At 38.6% G+C, this 20,427-nt stretch overlaps 1 long non-coding RNA gene across 1 annotated transcript in view; it reads left to right on the plus strand.

Annotated features, from left to right (window-relative positions):
* The first annotated feature begins 18,222 nt into the window (after nucleotides 1–18,222).
* LOC311266308 overlaps nucleotides 18,223–20,427 on the plus strand; it is a 128,399-nt gene continuing 126,194 nt past the window's right edge. Inside the window, exons 1-2 of the long non-coding RNA XR_014623698.1 lie at nucleotides 18,223–18,409; nucleotides 20,112–20,180. This is a non-coding gene — a long non-coding RNA (uncharacterized lncRNA). The remainder of the gene's footprint in view (nucleotides 18,410–20,111; nucleotides 20,181–20,427) is intronic.

Consider the following 20,427-nt stretch of genomic DNA (forward strand, 5'->3'; position numbering starts at 1 on the left):
CTCGGTGATAAAAATCTGTTTGTGTCTCATAGCTGGGAAATAAGCTTTTCTTAGACACTGGTTTGGCTGTTTTGAGCCTTTGTGTTAGAGAGCAGATTGCGTATTGTTGAGAGCTGCAGATTGGATGGTGGCAGGTGAGGAGGTGAACAGTGGGGGGATTAACGACTTCAGAGCACTTGGTGCTGCTTTGGCACTTCACCAGCTGGTGAATAAAAGTTGTTTGAGGTCTCTCACAATCACCACCTATTGTGCCTGATTGTTGCTGTGCTCTGGGAATGGCCTCTGGACCAGAAGGACCAGCTTCCTGACATGACCCTGGGCGAGCTCTGTGTCTTCATCCTATTAACATGTTGTTTCGTACGATGGCTGTTGCTTTCAGTGCTGAGGAATATCCTACCCCACAAAGACATGTGGAAGTGGTTCAAGGTCTGCAGCAGAGAGAGTGATGTCTTCTGGGAGATGCTGTTTGCCTGTCTGAAGAGCCCTTCCAGATGGTGAAACTGTGAATGTACCTCAATCACTGTTCCTCCCAGAAGCACCAAGCAAGAGCTGGCATCCTCAACAGCCAGGGGGGTCAATGAATACCACTGAGTAGCTGGATGCACAGAAACAATATATTTAGATTTGTTAGTCCAGTATGTAACATTGATTAATTAGGGATGTCGCAGTCTAAAGTCTTTTTTTTTTTTTTTTTACCTCTTTGTCAGTTGAGTAACTGCAGATGCTGAGTCCCAATTCAGCAGTTATGCTTTCCTTGCCCAACACAGTCTCCTAGAAATTACATCCGTAACACTTTGCAATGAGGTTAGTTTAGTTTAGTTTTTTTAATTTAGTTTATTTATTTCGAACATGTAAAAGAAAAAGCCAAAAGAAAAAAAAGAAAAGCATTATCAAAAAATAAGACATTCACAAGTCACAGAAAAAAAAAATAAAGAAAAAAAAATGAAGGAATGAGGGAAAAGCGAGAGAAGGAAGAAAAAAAACAGAAGCAAAAACTTGATTCCTCCATTCCCATTCATCATCCCAATGTTTAGACATTATGGTAGTCATGATTAGGGTTGTCAAAAGTATCGATATTCAAAAAAGTATCGATACTAAAATGTTGTATCCGGATACGATACTCATTTTCAAAAGTATCGATCCCCCCCACAACGTAAAAAAAAAAAAAATGAATCGGGCATGCCCATATTACGTTAATAGACACAGTGTCAGTATACTAAGTTTACATAAATGTTGATGACTGAAAAGTGTTATTTTCTCTGTTAAAGTCCCAGAATGAAGCAGAGAAAAGTCGACCTGCAACCAAACAGCAACACACACAGCCAACTCTACCTGTGTGTGACCTATCTGTGTTTGACCAACAACGAAAATATGATGCCAAGTCCCCAGAATATTTAACGTGTGGTTCTGTTAATTGTTACATGTTGTAACAGAGGTTATTTTTGCATTTTTCTCGTTAATAAAAGTATTTCTTTTAAATTTTGGGGTCTTTTTTTTAATCCTTGTGGTATCGAAAATGGTATCGGGTATCGAATATTTTCCTAAGTATCGGTATCGAGTTGAAAATTTTAGTATCGTGACAACCCTAGTCATGATACACATTCTAATACCCAAATAATAATGCTGAAATTAAATTAAATAACATGTCCAAAAAGGAGTAGGAAGAAGTGTACGACTTATTAACTCCTACCCCCTATCACCCACTTTAAATACCCATTTCAAAGTGCTTTCCTTCACACAAATGTTATTTTTTTTTGTGATCAATTTTTTATTTCACACAAATGTTAATACGTAACAAGAAACGAGTGATGAATGAATCAGGAACTAGTTGATAATTAATGAATCATTAATGAGAATGAAGTCCTGAATAAATAAGATTCAAAGACTATAAGGCAGGTGATGAGTTACTAGAACAAACTGGATGATACTATATTAAGGAATCATTAAGTAATGATTAGTTCATCAATATGTGAATCCACATACTGAACACTTTCTAGATGAGTTGTTCCTAGTTAACTATGAATCAGCCACTGAGTGCCACCAAATAGTAGCGACTCATTAATTATTATAAACTTAATCATGTGTTACTCTTTTTGTATTACTAAGTTGTCCCTCATTACTTCATGTTTATAATACTTAGCTCAGTTTTTCCTTCAAGTTCTTTAAAAACAAAGGAGTGACGACAGGATTCACATATATTCACACAACATATAGCATACATTTAAACGCACATTTAAAGTCATATTCTGTAGCATTAGTGATGCTGATGCCTTAAAAATAAATATCCGCTGCAACTGATGTTGTCACAGAATATTTTACTGATGCATCAAATTTTTGCCACTTGCCAGATACCTTTACGAACAACACATTTACATTTCTTTCAAAGGGTATTTGTTGTTGTAATTTAGTTGTAGCTAAACATAATTTTGAGTAGATATGGTTGCTTGAACAATTTTTCTAAACTTTTACAATCAAGCTTATGTCATCTTGAGTCTGCAAAATATAGTTTACATTTGCACAACTTCAACGCACTTCAACAGTTGCCATGCAGCTTCCTCTGATACAAATTTCTCCTTTGTGTGCGTCTGTGTGCTTGTGTGTGTGCATGCATGTGTGCTTGTTGCAGCTTGCTTCAGACAGGACTGCACTTTGTACTGATTTGTATTTAATTCATTCATATGTCACACTTTAGTAATCCTACTTGGAGAAATTCAATTTTCACACTCTGTTGTTAATATTTTCATCACACGCACATGCCCTGAAATATACACACATGAACAACATTCCCTCCTGTGATTACAGTCAGATGTGGACTAAACTAATCAGTTGAGTGAATAGGGAGGGGTATTTGAAAAAAAAAGAAGGAAAAAAAAGAATCAATGTTGTCCTAGAAAATGAGATTCTTCTGAAAGCTTGGGAGAGTTGGGCTTAACCCAAATCATGAATCACTAGTTAATTAAGCTCTCAGTGAATGAATTTATTTGCACAAAAATAAATCATTTCCTCTATTGAGATGAAGATGGCCAGATGAAAAAGCAATCTCTTGTATTTCAATGCAGTTAGAATTTGCATGCCAGGGCTTAAATTGGTATTCATTTCAGATCTAAGTGAGAAACGAAAACAGACCGCAGAGCTGCACTTTTGTCACTGTCTAATTAGTGAGTCATTTTCCATTCCTTAGAAACTTGCAACTTAAAATGACATCATGTAGGATCCAAGACGGGGGGTCATTTGCAAATATGAGGTATGTGTTCTCAGAATATAAAGTCACTTATTTATTTTATTTCTAAAATGTCTGTAAAGTTACATAAGGCTGCAGCAAGAAGTGATACTGCCTTAAAAATAAGTTGAGTATGTGCTTTGTATTGGTCCTCTGCTGAACTCTCTTGCACAGTAAGTAACTTCAGCCTTCATGTAAAGAGGAATAAGAATGAAATTACCATAATTTATGTCATTCAAAAAATGCATTAAACACTCAGCTTTCCACTTGGGTCGTTTGCTGTCAATCACACAGATGTAAGCACTACATCTTAACAAGTAACATACTGTAAGGATGTTGATGACACACTGTAAATAGACTTGTGAAAAAGAGACCAGCCTCCTCCCACTCACTAAACAAACTGTCAAAGTGTCATGATGGCGAGTGACGTGTCTTTTGAGAGAAATTGCAAGTACTGTTTCCATGTTTTGATTTCATTTCATTGCCTTCATCAGTGAAACTAAGGCTCTTTGGGTGGATGTTATTGAGGATACATGGATATTTTTTGACTGAAAGTATAAGTCATGCAGTAATGGTAAATACTGCATAATTACAATATCGAGATTAATCCTTTCATCAGTTTTCAGGTTTTCATTAATTGTATGTATGTACTGCATTTCCTGTTAAAAATGATAACTGGTGAATAAATCTGTAGCTTTATAATGTTAAACTGGTCGCTTTGGGCTGGGTTTCCTTTTTTCTTGGTGCCATGAATGTGTGGGTGAGGTTGCTTATCCACAGCTGGGATAAGGACGGTGACATTACCGTCAAGTGATTCTGGTTGTTTGAGCCATGTGACAACTGAAGGCCTATTTACAAAGTAAAACTACATAATTAAGAAGGAAATTAGAAAATGAAAGTGACTCATTCTAGGTTATTTGAGAGAGACCTCTGCTCTCCATATTGTTGCTCTAATGGTGAGAAAACAAAATGTTTCTCTACAGATCAAAAAAAAGGTACAAATTACATTATCGTCAAGTAATTAAAAAAAGACTACAAAAATGACTACAAATGGGAAAAAAAAAAGACATTTAAACTGTCAAAAAGTTATTCTGTCAGACAGCCTAGAGTTATTACAATGTGTGAAATTACCTTTTAAAAAACCCTGCTCCAATCAACTTCCATCTTGAGTAGTGACAAATGACAGGTTAGTGTGTCAACACATCTTCTGTTATATTTCCAATAATGACCAGTTTGTGCTTTGTTGCATTTTTCGTGTCTCTGCTTTCCCGACTGTGACCTCTGTGTTATGCACCTTGCAAACTTTGTTCTGCCCTCTGTCTAATGTTCAATCTGCTGTTTCTGTTCTGCCCTGTGGCACCGTTATTAGCCAGGGCAGGACAAAACAACTACATCCAGAAGAGAGTAATCTGTTGATTAATCACCAAAAAACTGCATAAGAGACATAACCATTCACCCATGTCCATTTGTTTGTTATTTAATTTGTCAGCAGGGTTACACAAAAACGTCCGAAAGGACTTCAATGAAGCTTGGATTGAGGATGGGTCTTGGCTCGGAACAGACACCATTAACCTTTGGTGCGGATCTGGATAAGAGGACGGATTTGTGAAAGCAAACTTTACATGATGGCAAATGCAAGCTGCGTATATCACTCAAAATATTCTCACATTATAAACCAAGAAAATAACCTCAATTTGTCTTAACTATTACTATTTTTTTTTTTTACCCACTTTTCCAGGGTTAAAGCACAAGTCTGGTGTTATTCCACATTTTTCCTGTTCTCAGCAAATATAATTTAAAACCACAGAATTAACAATCAATTGATCCTACAAACAAGTATTTTCTGTCTAGCCAAAGCCTGATATAGCTTACTGATTCTGTTGCCTAAAAAAAACAACACAAAAATGAGCCACACTGCGTGACATGTTATCATATGACAATGAAAATGGGCACTGTAGTTTATTTTAGGTTAATCTGACATATACTGTCCTTCTGCATCCAACCAAGACACTATTTGCTCCTGCTTGAGTCTACACAGTCCATTCCCTTTTATTCAGATATCAGATAAAACCATAATTTTTTTTTGTGCAAATACATTTAAATTACCAGTGAAGCCAGGCTGACATTGTACACTGCAGAGGGCAAATAGTTTAAACACTACTGTCGAAATAGCTGTTATTCCTAAGTCGTGTGCAGCAAAACCAGGACGTGATTAAACTAAATGTGCCGTAACACAAAATGAGCACCGTGGTAAGCCAGCGGCAACATTCTTGTTAGACCAGTCAGAGCTTTATCCATTAGAGTGCAACAATACCCATCTGCTCATCAGGTGGTCAGATTCATGAAGCTACCTTTTCTAATCAGCTGCAGCCCACAGTGGCTCCTCCAAAGACACTGAAGGCAATTAGCTTAAAAAGCATTACTTGACATTTAACTCTGCACTCCCCCACCCTTTCCATGAGCCAGTGAATTGCTGACATTTGAAGCAGACTCAGGTGGCAGAAGACTGTAATTTAACTCTTTAACACTGAGCTCGCATCAAAGGCCTGAAACCAAGGGTGCCAACTTTTGCTACACTTGCTACAGAGCGAGTGATGTGAGCGGCTAGAGGTCAGTTTGAGTCCAAACGCAATTACTGGGCTGAACTGAGTTAAAAGTCCAACCATCAAATAAATGAGACAAAGCACTTTCACTAGAAAAGGTGCACAACCTTCATGTATGGCTTTTCTGTGTGCTGGAGGTGGGTTGTCGTTATGATATGCATTTCCGTTTCAACCTCCCAGAGCTGGGGATAACAACCCCAACTGGTAGGATTATGAATTGTGTAAAAGAATTTCAATAGACATACAGTATCTAATACAGGTAACCAAAAGAGATACAGATGTATGAGGCTGTTCTCAGAAGCCTGTTTAGTATTGGCATTTCCCATATATACACCCCGCTGCCAGTTTATAAGGTACAGGCAGGTAGAACTAATGGAGTCTAATGTAACATCCATGAAATAAATCCTACCTTTATGAAAGTTATAATGTTAAGCTTTTAAGCATTACATAATTGTTATGTATTCCTTAGTTTGCATTGGCTTGCAGAGTGATGGGGGTATCAAAGTGAATGTAGCAGTTTATGAATTATACATAAACTGCATCAAATTGGATTCTCATTTATTTCCAGCTAAAGTTAGTGACGTAATGCATCTAACTGTAAGTACTTCTACATAGAATAGAGCAGGACTCAACATTGAATGAGCTATATGGGACTAATACCAGTGTTTCAAGAGTAGATTCACTCCAGCAACAATCAGCCACAAATAAATTAGCCTTTTCAACCATCTCCTATGATCCCCACATGCGACCAATTCTCCTACAACATTTTTCTGTCATATTTAGATTCACTGAGTTTAGAAGAAAACGTCACCTCATAATTGCCATAGTTCAGAACCAGGAACAAAAGCCATGAACAGTGTCTTCAAACAGGCTTTGTTTTAGCTCTGATCATTAGGAAGTCTCTGATTAACAGGGTCAAGAGTGGAGCCCTGACCTTTCTCTGTGAAGTTTCCACTTCTGAACTTTAGTATAGATGAAAAAACAAGAACTCTTTTAGGAAACAGCTAATTATAAAATTGAGACACCATCCATTATTTCATCAAATTCAGAGGTGCTTTTCTTGTGTGTTTAATCTTTTATTCTTGAGTGTTGTCAGACAGTAATGACTAATTACTTTCTAGTTAAAAGGAATAGTTCACTCTAGAACAAAATTCAGTCATTATCGACTCACCGTCATGCTGATGATAAGTCCGGTGTAGTTTCTTATTATGATATATGATATATATATCATACAACCCACTGTAACACTGCAAAAACTGCAGCAGGGTGAGCCATGCCTTAACTTTGCTGCTTCTTTTTTCATAAATATTAAATTTATTCTGGAAACGGATGCTGTAAACAAAACTCTCCCCCAGCCAGAGCCCTCTCTGACCTTGGCCTTTTTTATTTTATACTTTCAGACACAAATCGCTATAATACAACTATTTGTCCACCCTCAACTTTTGGAGATTCACTTTTCATGCTCAAACTTTATTTCAGAACTTTGATTAAAACGTCTGCTTACATAAAGTTTTTTGTTGTTGTTCACTCACGATAATGTTCAATGGAATAAATTCCTAAAACTCTACAGCCTCTGTGTCCATGTTGAAATAGAAAAAAATGTATATTGCATCAGGAAAGTAATCCTTAACTTGGGCTTCAGAATTGATTCCTGACCTTGGAAACAGAAGTTCTCAACACAAAGTCCACCTTCTCACTTTTTCTAGAAAATGTGTCCATATCGCATGGTCCTCATTATCACTTTTTCTCGGTGGTGTTCAAAATATCCATTATGAGGTACCTCTGGGACTTCTCATAGTCGCTGGTTTGAAGATGATTTTGTCAATTCTAAACTAATCCTAATCCTATTCCAAATCTTGTTAGCTAGATTGTTGGATAATAGAATCTTTTCCATTATTAAACTGCTGGGTGGTGAGGCAATATTTCTTCTTTATTTGATAAACTTTTGATATATTTAAATGTGTATCATGGTATATGAGAAAAAGGTAAATAAGATACAAATATTACAGCTGGCTGATTAACTGATCTTGAATCACAACAGCCCCACTCCCATGATGACTCAAGATTTATGGAAGCTGTTTGGTAGAACAATGCTGTTAGTCATTTAACACATAAAACATTATATGTTGAAGTTTTCCTCACGAGTATGTTAGTGAAAAAAATGCAAAAAAAAAGTACTGAGATTCAAAATGGATGCACAAGTTAGTGCAAATATTATAAAGGGACTGTACCATTTGAAGAAACTATGGACATTTTGATTGGAGGTGAACAGTTTGCTAATGTGGTTAGTGTTTAAAATGTTTCCTCACTATGTGATAACACAAAAGAGATATGTATGGCTGTTTGTTGGTTCAGCAATATGCTGAGCTCAATGCTGAAATCAGTATGATGACATGCTGATGTTTAGCAGTTTGGTTTTTTTTGTTTGTTTTTTACCATTTCAACCATATCAGTTTAATATTTTCACGTTAACATTTGTTAAAGAGCTCTTAACACAAAGTACATGTCAAAATGATGGAAATATGATTAGTTATGCATGGATTTAGTCATAAACCAAAGGCCTGGACAAATTAACATTTTGACCTGATGATGAAGATGAAAAGTGAAGAGATCAGCAAAGTGATTACAACTCACCTTGAGGGGGACATGAATGTGTGTACCAAATTTGATGGCAATCCACACAATGGTTGTTGATGTGGCAATGTAGAAAAAGTCAGGGGCTCAACAAAGACACTAGGTTTCATCTTTTGGTGACCATGACTCTCTATAACAAAGTTTCTTCACAATCTGTTAAATTGTTGTTGAGGCAATCAAAGTGATGGCCCAACATTTTTATCCCAAGCATGATCCAAGTGCCATCACATTTCTTAAAAACGTTTTTAGTTACTTTCTGATACAGATTAGTTGCATATGAATGTAATTTACAGGAGACAGGGTTGCCGTGATTCTGTCTCAAAGTATCACTCAAAATGTTTTCAAATATTCAGGCTTTCATGTCATTTGAGAGAGACGGCTAATAACAGCCTCTCCTCCATGATGTGCTTTGCTTTGATTTCACAGGGAGCATCTGATTGTCTGACCTGCAAAGTATGCAGCGAGCCAGGAGATAGCAGTGCATTGTGTCCTATAATTAGTGGTTCTTTTGCATGTTAAAGTGAATAGAGATCCCAGTTGGCCAGGAGACAGCCAATTAACTTTCTCCCCTTCTTTCTGTTATGGCATACTCAGCTTCTGAGGGAATAATTTACCCCCTCTTTCTCTTGATATAAAAACAGTCAAGTGTGTCGAACACTATCATTTACCCCTGCTACATTTCATTCATTTTTGTGCGCTGTCGTGTCAAATCTCGGGCAAAAAAACAAGCTTTGTATTCTGTTTGAGGAGCAGGTAATCAAAGTTGCTATGGAGATAGCTGATTCATGGTGCAAACTAAAATCAGTTGATTAAGAACTAAAGGGTTTCAAAAAATGACTCTAATGTCATATGTACTGAATACAGGGTGTGTGCAGGATATAGTGTGTGAATAAAAGTCAGCAATAAATGAGAAAAAAATGGTGATTAACAAACCATGGTCTGAGACATCCAATTAGAGCAATGCAATTAATGTCATTAAGCTGCATAATACTCAGTGCTATTTGAAGGAACGTTCAATAAACAGCCTCCAGGATTCCACAAAGGGACAATTAATGGGGCATTGGACACAAATGATACCTCCTGTGGCCAATCAACACTAAATATGTCACCTTAATTCAAAATGTAAATATCTGTCAGTGTAATGAATCACTTTGCAGAAATCTGGTCAGTGACATCTTACTCTACACACATGATTGTGAACAAAGGAAAGAAGTAGGTCTCCCCACTGTAGTTTTGTAAATGTTGCAGTGAAGCAGGGAGATGTATTATTCCCCCTGGTTTTGTGAAAATCCACAGTAATCACACATAATGGGGCATGAACAAACAAACAGGAGAACTGAGTCACAGTGCCCTAGTTCCAGTGTGGCAGAGTAAAACAATGTTTTGTTCATTTTGTTAAGCAGTAATATGAATGTGTAGAATTTCAATATTTCCACCAAATACTGTGTTTGTGATTTAAATTCTGATTAGCTCCTAATAAATTGCCCAGGGCTCTCATGGTGGTCTCTTTAGTATTATACAGGATGAGTTTGTATCGAGCATAAATCACAAATCATAAAGTCGACCAAAAAACACAACTCGTGTTAGAATTTCCGTTGTCAAAACAGCAGGTGAGCCGCATGTGGAGGAGGCTTGTCAGTCATGTGGCCGATCAAAACTAACATGCACTGAATAAAATCGCAAACAACCAGGTGCACTTACAAGTTTATACAAAACAACAGGCCTACATTAAATAGGAGAGGTTGCAGCACAATCGTTGTGTTTACAGGAGGGGTGTAATACCAAAGAGCATCTCTCTCTCTGTGTTTCTCTGCATAGCATGTGTGATTGACAGTAGACAGGAGGGGAAGAGCTAGTTAATCGATAAAGGATTACATTGTTCTTCGGATGGATAAAGAAAAAATAAAAGGAATAAAATGCCTAAATGGGTTGCCAAATATACTTGGGCGGCTGTTAATATACCTGAACTGCCTGCCCAAGTAAAGTATGTGTGGGAAACACTGTACATATTTAAATAAACAATCATGTAGACAACAGCATGACAATTAATTCTAAAATACCATTTGGTATAGGTATAAAATTGAATAAAAATACAATAATATTCTGTAAAATAATGTGTAATTATGTTAAATAAATTCATAAACAGCCTGACATGCAGCACCAAAACCATCTTGTATACAGATACAGTTTGAAAGGTAAACAGTGAATCACTGCTGCAAATGTATCCTGACTCATCAAGTGCATCTACATCTGCCCTTTTGACCACCTTGTCTGCTTGGCCGGATCTATTTCCTGTCTGAGGTTGTAGGCCCTTTTCACTCAGCACCAGTGAAGGGAGGGAGAGTCATGTCGCCATGTGACTCACTGTTGTGAGTTGTCCAATATCCATTTTCTTTTGAGTTTGTGGCAAGAATATTTCATGGTTCTGGTAAAGTGCTGCATTTTTCATTACAGATGGATTGGGGATGTTTTTGTAGGGACAAGGCCCACCTGCAGGGCTTTTTCCTCACTTCCCTGAAGTGCTTCATCCTTGTATTTTTCCCACCTCCTGCCAGCGATTTTCATCCACAAAGAGAAGCCTAGTGGACACACGGTTTTGTGTTATCTGCAAATCATCGTTTATCTGTTTCAGAAATACAATCTGTCAGTGAGGGTTTCATCTTATATGCTGCTATATGAGCACTAAAATAGAAGTATGCCACTGCTGTGTTAATGTCAAATGGATGTTTGATCAGACAAGTCTTCCATCTCACTTTATAGTTACATGTGTTTATGCTCTTCCGTTGTCTCTAATAAAAAGCTCTACAGGATATCACCATTTCCTGGAATATAAGGCAATATACGTCATATGTATGGACTCCCACACAATATTGTACAAAAGATGAATTTTTGGAAAGAGCCCTGTCAGCTACCACCAGCAGCAGGATCTGTAATGACTAAAGTAAAAAAATAATTTCCCCACTAAAAATTCCTCCTACGCTGCTTTAACATCCTTAAAATATTCCTTTGGACCTGTAGGTACATGTGTTTTTGGTTTTGTTGGCAGCAGGCAGGAAGATGTTACAGTGAAAGATATTCATGCCAAACTCACATGGATGCAGCAAAAAGACACTGGACCGTCCTAAGGATAATTCGTGTATTGGATGTATTGGAGGTGGAACCGTTCGAACATTGGATTCAATTTGGTGAATGTGAGTAATATTTTACACATCATATACAGATATCTTACAGGCTTCAAAAGAGGCTTAATCAAACTGTCTCACTCTCACAACGCCTATACGGAGCAGCTGTTCTTTTACCTTTTAACATATCACAATTCACACAGACAACAGGCAGTTCGTCAGTGTAGAGGGTTAGGCATTTTCAGACGGTTACTGCAAGCTTCAAAGCAGTCCCTGGGCTACTTGACAGGGCTCTATCCAGTCACCTGATCACAAATAACAGTAAGCACAGCATTGCAATTTGACACACAGCGGTAAAACAAAAAATCACTTATCACCTATATCAAAATTGGGGTTGTTAACTGAGAAAAGTGCTGTGCATTTTGTCAAAAAATGCTTTTAAAATGCAGAACTTAAGGTAAAGCTTGAAGGTTAGCTTTAAAGGATAAGTTCAACTTAAAATGAAAACTCACTCATCTACTAAAAAACAACCGCAAAAACAAAAGCAGATAGGATGCAAACTTACACTTTTAGCTTAGCTGCTACAGTGAAGATTTCGCATTAAAAGGGTGCAAGTCTTTCAAAATCAACCTCTGATCAAGGGGCTTCCGCAGACTTGAAATATGCAGGACGAGCTGTATGGAGACATTTTATGTTCTTGTTGTTTTTTGTTAAGTATAAGACCCCATTGTTTGTTGTCCAGGAATGTTTTGTGGGCTACGAAACCAGACCTTCGCTCAGCGTGGGGGTGAGTAGATAATGGAAAAATGTTCATTTTTGGGTGAACTTATCCTTAAATCAGCTTACTGGGTTTGGACCATGCTTGTAGCTTCACGATTGGTAGACGGCAGCAGGTTGAAACCTGACTGTTAAAAGAACAGCCAGCTCACTCTCAAAAGGTTTAAGTGCTACTTCACATGAGGTTGGGGTTTATTAAAGGCCTGTTTGATTGATGGGCTGAATATTTCAGAAAAGGAAACGTTCAGAAAAGTTCAGTTGGTTAGAGAAAACCAACTTCAGAGTAAATCCCACGCACACTGTGTAATGTAAATTGGACACAGGGGTGGAGGAAAACCTAAGGTTGGTAGTGTTAATGTCGATGATGACTCATTTCAATAATCTATGCAATAAACCCCTTCGCTCTGCCCTTGGAGGAAGTAGCTCCATTCATCCTGTGTGCCTCTTTCAAGCTCATGGTAGATGAAATGCATCTATCATTTTGTGTTGTAATTATAGTGTCGTCCCTCTAAGCCAATAATGTACAGTAGTCTTAGTGATGATACCTACTCGAGCACATCCTAGCTCTGTGTTCACCTCACTGTTTAGCTTCTCAAGGTGACAAATGATTGAATTCAGCTTTAGTCCTTGGTGACTAATAACTTACAGTTACTGCGGCAAGCTGCCCACACCCATCTGTGTGTTTCTGTGAATGTCCCTCTCGCTCTCCCAAAACACACATACACATGCTACACTGCTGCACCTCCCTTGTTAATAGTTCACAAGTCTCATAAGCATTTTTCCTCATCAAAATTTACTCCATTTATTTACTGTTTTCCTGTCATGGTCTGACAACCACAAGCTGTTGTGAGCACCTTGTTATCTTGTTACATAGTTTTATGGGCCCAAAATACAATAAAATTAAGACCGTACATGCAGTAATAGATGTATTGAATCATTTTTTATATTTAAGGAGACATTTTAGAGTTTCTTAGGAGTAGTTTGAGACTTAAAATATGCAGTGGAATTCTACTTTGAAGGGGCTGACTCACCAGTAATTAAAAAAAAAATGAATTAAAAAAAATCTGTATTTTTCTGTCTGGCTGCTACTATGATCATTTTATTCTTTTGATTCTCCTCACCATTGGGTCTTTTACACTCTGAAATGTATATATTTTTAATGTATAAATGTACCATTCTAAAAAAAAAAAAAAAATGAATAAGGAAAAGTATCCATCTCAGTTTAACAGTGTCAATGTGACATGCTCGTGTTCAACAGCCCAACACTTAAACATAGACATTTTACAATGATATCAGCAAAAAGCAGCAAATGCTTACATTTCAGAAGCTGCAAATATAAAATGTTTGTTTTAAAGCAGAAACAGACAACTGTCTCTGACCATAAGTATACCACTAGTGTTTCCCTGTGGTTTTACTGTCCGAAGCACAAAAAAACACTATAGAAACCCCGATCTCAGTGCTATGAAAAGGCAGACGAAAACACTTGGTTGTATTAATAAGTAGGCAGGTTTTTTTACTTGCTGATCACGTAGAAAGAATGCCAGTTTTGAACGTCTCAAGTCCCGGTGTTAAAAGGGAAACACATATCAGTGGGGAAAAGACTTTGACACAACACCAGCGCTCTCCATCAAATGAATGCCTCTCCATTCACTACTGTTTTAGGCATAAGCATAGGTATATTTTAATAATCTGCTTGCATACCACTACAGGTATGTGACAAAATGATTTTTTTGTGATTTTGGTGAACTGATCCTTTAAGCTAATATGCCATAGTCGTCTAAACAATAATTGTATGCAGCTGCTCTGTCCTCATTAATTTTCATTGACTTTAGACAATTTAAAGTTCATCACATTTTCCCGCTAATTGTTTGTCAACATTATTACTATTACTGCTATTATTAATGCACTAATCTCTGTAATGTATGTTAATGTGGAAAACAAACACATTGTTGTGGGTCACCTGTTAAAGTCCTGCATAACAATTTAGATATTGTACGTTTCATTTCAATAATGAACTCTCTCAGGCTTAAATAAATACACAAACCTTTTGGGGCAAAAGCTTTCGGACCAAATTAATGTTGATAAGACCGAGAGCAATTTCAACTCCGTGCCCAGTGCTAATTTAAATTACCACAGAGCTGGCTAATGCTTTAGCATTGTCTGTACCCTCCGTGGACAATACAGGCTAACTTTGCCTCAGCTCAAAGCACTACAGTGCATGAAATATAGAACAGACAGTGTTGAATTAGTGGTGAAACTGCTTTCACAAGCAAAACGACTTCCCTGGCTTGAAAAATGTCAGTGCACAAATGAATGTTGGACTTGGAGGGGAGCACAGAAAGAGAGAAATGTTTGTGGGGAAATAAATTAAATAGTTTGCACAGAAAAAGACAAACAGACTAATTAAATATAAGGAATATGATAAATAGCAACACATGTACAGGTCTCTTCGTTGTTGTTTTGCAATGGGTCACTGCGGTTACTGTGCACGTAGTTAAAGTGTATTTGTTCACTCTGTTTAACTGAATGTGAACCTGCAGTCTATAGTTACCACTCTGTGTCTGCGTGTGTGTGTTTGGAGGGGTTCTTGTGCTTGAAATCCTCACATCAGCATTCGCCTACAAAGCGCTTATGTGGCAGAAACAGTGCCGTGAGCGAGCCTCCAGAGTGACAGAAGGTGAATTAGAGAGTGATTAGAGGTGAATTCTAATTCACACTCCCATGTGTCTGCCTGTCATTTGTAGGACAGGGCATTTGCAAACTAACGAGAGGAGTGTCAGACAGGCTGCGGCATAGACACACACAGCTCCACAATAGCTGTCCAGCACACACACACACACACACACACACACACACACACACACACACACACACACACACACACACACACACACACACACACACACACACACACACACACACACACACACACACACACACACACACACACGGTTGCAGCATCCTCACAGAAAAAAAAAAATCAGACACACTCAAACATAAATCACACGGGGCTCAAGTGGCTGGTAGGGAGAAGTAATTTTTGAAATGGTCCGTATGAGTTACTTTGCTTTCTGTGAAAGACTGCTGGAGAGCTGAGGGACGCTGGAGACTGAGGGAGAAATACTGAAGTAAAGGCCATTGTCTTCCAGACACTGTCTGACCTTTGTCTCCATGCTGCCAGGCATTACACAAACGTATGCATACAAATAAAGCTTTTTCAGAAAATTAAATGGTTTAAGATTTTGGTTTGAAGCAACATTATGTAACTATCTTACCTCAAAGTAACAGCTTTAAAATAATTTTGTTGTTACTGTGACTTGTAATAGGGTCAATGCAGTCTGTCTCAGCCACTTGGCCCCCCTGTTGCTTGTCTCTGTGCTGTGTAACTTTGGTGAGAGGGTAGGGTCAAAGTAGATAACGCTTTATGGCATGACATCACACACAGCACCAACTATCAGTAATTTTGGGTATAACATGATCATAATATGATGAAAATGTTCCCTCTGATGTCCTCCGGCTGCTCTACGCGTAGTGTATCTGCAAGTTAGCAGCAGCTAACACAGCAGCTTTGAACCAATAGGAGGAGGAGGTTTCAGGTTCCAGGACCCGGGCAAGCAGGTAACAGAACTGGGCTCAGCAGCCTCTATGGACATCATGAAAGACAGATGAGGAAGTTGACGGAGGAAGCTAAGAATAGACCAAGAAAGAGACATGAGTAAATCTCAGACTGGCTTTTAGTTTTGGCAACTGTAAAATTTGCTGGCTTGCTAAGTTATATGACCTGTGTTGCTGCACTCACTTGATGTTGGCTGTGTCAGCGAAGTTGTTAACTTACTAGTTTTTGATCATAAGCCAGGCCAGCCCATTACAACAGAGGTTTAGCCAGTAGCATGTTACAGCCAGGTATCATTGTTTCTGATTCAGGTTTCGTTAGCTTGGCATTACCGTTCTGTGTTTTGTGCAATGCTTATGCAAACTTTTGTTCAAGACAAAAGCTTTGTATACATAACATTGTTATGATTTTCGTCTTTTGTTGGCATGTAATGTTACATCTGACAAATTCTTACAGAAACCTAGGTTTTTTTTTTATTTTCGACATGTTGCACTCAGAAACAGTTCATTAACAGACTAAATTGTGTTAATGAACCCAATGAGTTTGAAAAGGAAACTTCAACAATACAGCCTGGAAAAGTGCATCTGATAGCACTATTCTGTCAGTCTGAAGGTAAACTGGATCATGCTTTGAAAATAAATATTGCTGTCAAGGAGACACCACTTAACTGTTAGCTGTTACCTGACGATGCAGCAAATGGTTCCAATGAAATCAATAAATGAGGCTGAGCGCTGTTAACAGCCTTTACATTTATATTTTTATATACACCTGTATCTGTACGGATTAGATGGCATCATAAGAATGAGCTGTTTCTAGAGAACTTTCACTCAGAATTTACCTCCTGATGCATTTTTCTTCAAGGCAAAAGTCCTACGTTCATCGTTAGCCATTCAATGGATATGCCCAACCACTTGATCTCAATCACCGCTTTGCCAGAACATAATTGATGGACATGTTTGTTTACATGTCAATTTTTCAGTTTAATTAATGACAACCACCGATGCATGTCTTTGGCTAGTAGAGCTTGGCAATACAAGGGCATTACTGAATAAGTGGCTGGACAGATGCAGTCCCATTTAAAGGAAGGTGTGTTTGTAACTGAGTAGCTACTAACACAACTGGAGGTGGCTTTAATATTCATAGTGTCCTCACTGGCTCTTCCAAATACGGATGGAGACTTGCAATAGTTTGCTTTGAAAAAGTGTATAAAGCTTGTAAAGGACTCTACTGCCAGAGTTTGAACTGGAGCAGTTATATCTCTCAGGTTCTTGAGTCTGTGACTCCACATTGTTTCAGAATTGTTTGAGCCTTACACTATGAATCGACAGTATTATCTACTGATGTTAGATCATCACGACTCGTGTGTTTGGGCACAGACTGTATGTTGGCAGGACACTGTCTTCTCAAGAACAGCGCAAACAATGGTATAATGGTATCATGCCTTAATGTTAGTGACCTTATCACACCTTTTTATTGTTTTCATGCATATAAACGTTGCGTTCAGGGATTTGTAAACATGAAGCAGCAGATATAAGCAGCCACTTGTTGATGTGTTGCATATAAGATAATGTGTACCGTGTATGATATAATGTTCAGCAGCCTATATGAGCAGTTTATTTGGTACATATAAACATTGTGTTCATTGGCCATTATAACATTAAAAACAGGTAACAGTTATTAGGATGGGAAAAAAAGTTGAGGTACGTTGACGTCATGATTAGAGAGTGGCAAAGTCCACATAGGAAAGAGGTTGGTTTATGTTTTCAACTGGGATTCCACCTGTTTGTGGTCGTAAATTGACTATCAAATAAATTAAAAAGTAGAGTAAAGTAGTCATTGTAACCTAAACCATCGTCTTTTCTCAAACCTTACCAAGCTGTTTTTGTTCCTAATCCAATGTGTTTTGTACCTAAAATGAGATTTGTAATGGTTTTGGAAGAACATGACAAAAGACCTGTTCTGCTGATAAGGCTGTCAGATAAAAAATTGCACTGTTGTAGAGAGGATTTAATTTAAAGGTCCCATATTACACTGTTTTCATTAATTTCACACAGCTATCAGAGGTCCAACAACACTGTATTCGAAATGTATTGCCCCAAACCCATCCGTGGTCCTGAATTTCAGCTCAAGTGAGCTCTACTGAGAGCAGACTGTTTCTGTGCCTGCACCTTTAATGCTAATGAGCTCCGTCTGTCAGCGCCTGCCTTTCCTGCTACGCGCCCCTGTCAGGGAGAGGATGCCGCTCACGCTAGCAGTAGCATGTGCTAATTTTTACGGTGGATGTATCGCTATGGCTCGCCGAGATACTGTCGTTCAACCACACCAGTTTGACCCAGAATCGGACCCAGAAGGAGAGGCTCAGAAAAATACAGACTCTGCGGCTGCAGCAGGACTCCCCAACACAACCACCCGGCTCCCATCCCCCACTGACCTGCAACAGGTAACATCTAAAAACAGCTAGCGAAAGCTGTGTTTGTCTCCAACACAGTCACCAAACTCTTGGACACTGTTCGCATAGTCTCTGTCTCCAGTCTGCACATGTTTCCAGGCTTTTTACTGTGACAACCAAGCTCCCTCGTAATATTATTAACATTAAACTCGCGTCAAACGCCGTTGTATAGCGGACCGAAGCGGCGCTAACTAGTTAGCCAATTTCAAGCTGACCACCATACTCGTAGGCAACTGTAAATACTAAAACAAAACGTGGCGACACTTACCTGTGGCTCGGGTGCAGTTGCTGGGTCCCGTATGGTTGGGACTGATCCTTTTAGGAGGGTCAGTGTCGAGGCAAAGCCAGCTTTGTACTGACCCTCGTTACTGAAGCAGTCCGATGTGAAGTGGTTAGCACACACAAACAACTTACAGGAACCGTAGCCGGCACGTTGTCCTTAAAAATGAAACGCAACCACTGTCTCTTCTGTTCTTCTGTAGCTGGGACACAATATAGGCACTTATGTTGATTTTTACAACCAACAACAGAGCAATTTGCGTGTCTAGCTCTGAGCGACGACATTGCGAAACACTGCTATCTCACCGCTGGACACACCGACCTTCACCTCGGGGATGAACGCACCCCTCTCGGGTATCTCCGGGGAGAGGGGGGAGTGTTTTCGGCCTATGCAAATCACTCCTGTCGTTACGTAACAACAGGAGCTGAATCTGAACAGCCTGTAGGAGCCCCGTTTTAGCAGTGGGTGGGCTGCAGAGACCATGCACGACTCGTTTGCTTTCCTCATTCTGGGAGTTGGTAGGCTCAGGGAGGACCAGTATATATATGTAGAGACCAGAGAAAACGTGTTTTTCACAACATGGGACCTTGAAAGACTTGTTGGTGGGCAGATAAATCAAAAGGGGGTTCACAGTTGATTCACCAAAAATTAAAGTTCCTTGTAGCTGCTTTAAGGACTAAAATGTGACCATACAGTCAATGTATCAGTTTCAAAGAATCCTGGCTCTCTCTCAGTAAAGCTTCCTTAAGTAGTTTTGGATCCAAACTCTGCAACAATATCTATTGAATATTGAAGTGGCAGGCTGAAAACCTTTGCTTTTACCTTTATCTGTCATCACTCCTTCACTGCCATTTTATGTGGAACTTCTACCATGAAAGTCTTTTTTTCTATATATAGGTGTATTGGGTTGTTGCTGGTGTCCTCGCTATCATTATCCTCATTGTTCCATTAAATCCTACATTTTTGAGACAGCATAACATTGGAAGATCATTGTTGAATGTTACAGATCAAAGCAGTATGCAGAATTCTTTCACTGGCTATTTCACTCTACAACAGCTTTGTTTCACACTATAGAGGCTTTTGCATTTCCTATATTTATTTACCAATATACTGAGAAATGGTAAAAGCAACATAAACATGTAAGATATTTTAACAGTGATGCATTTGCTCCGACTTCATGATTTGCTCTAATAGTGTAACACATATGAGACAGCCCTCAAAGTTGTAATGCAAAAGGTGTTTTGCATACTTGCTTGGTTTTGTGGACCCACACTGTCCACAGGTGCCATCATATTGTTTGTTCAAACTCTGACAATGTAGGATTGTGCTCGTGAAATACCCACAAACTGTGAGTATTAAATTAAGCTGCTTGCAGGGCTGTCAACTGCACCATCTCTCTTCTGTCACCTTCAGGTCTCCAGAGACTGATGCATGGTGAGAGGCGGCGAGGACGTGCAGACTGAGATGGCTTTCATAAAAAAGGTAAAATATGAGTGCATTAAAACACTACACTTAATCTGTCAATTCAAATTAGCTCCATTAATCATAATTAATTCGCTACATTATATTTCCCTACTTAATTACATGTGCTACAAAGGAATAATTGCCTTGAAGGATGCATATTGCGATCCATCATCCCTCCAGAGTGGTGTAGAATTGTTTCTGGTGATTAACTAGGTGTACTCATCTGGGAGGTGTTGACAAGCAGAGACGTGAGGAAAAGATCTTT

Source organism: Pagrus pagrus, assembly GCF_965226575.1.
Source record: "Pagrus pagrus genome assembly, chromosome: 2".
Lineage (NCBI taxonomy): Eukaryota > Metazoa > Chordata > Actinopteri > Spariformes > Sparidae > Pagrus > Pagrus pagrus.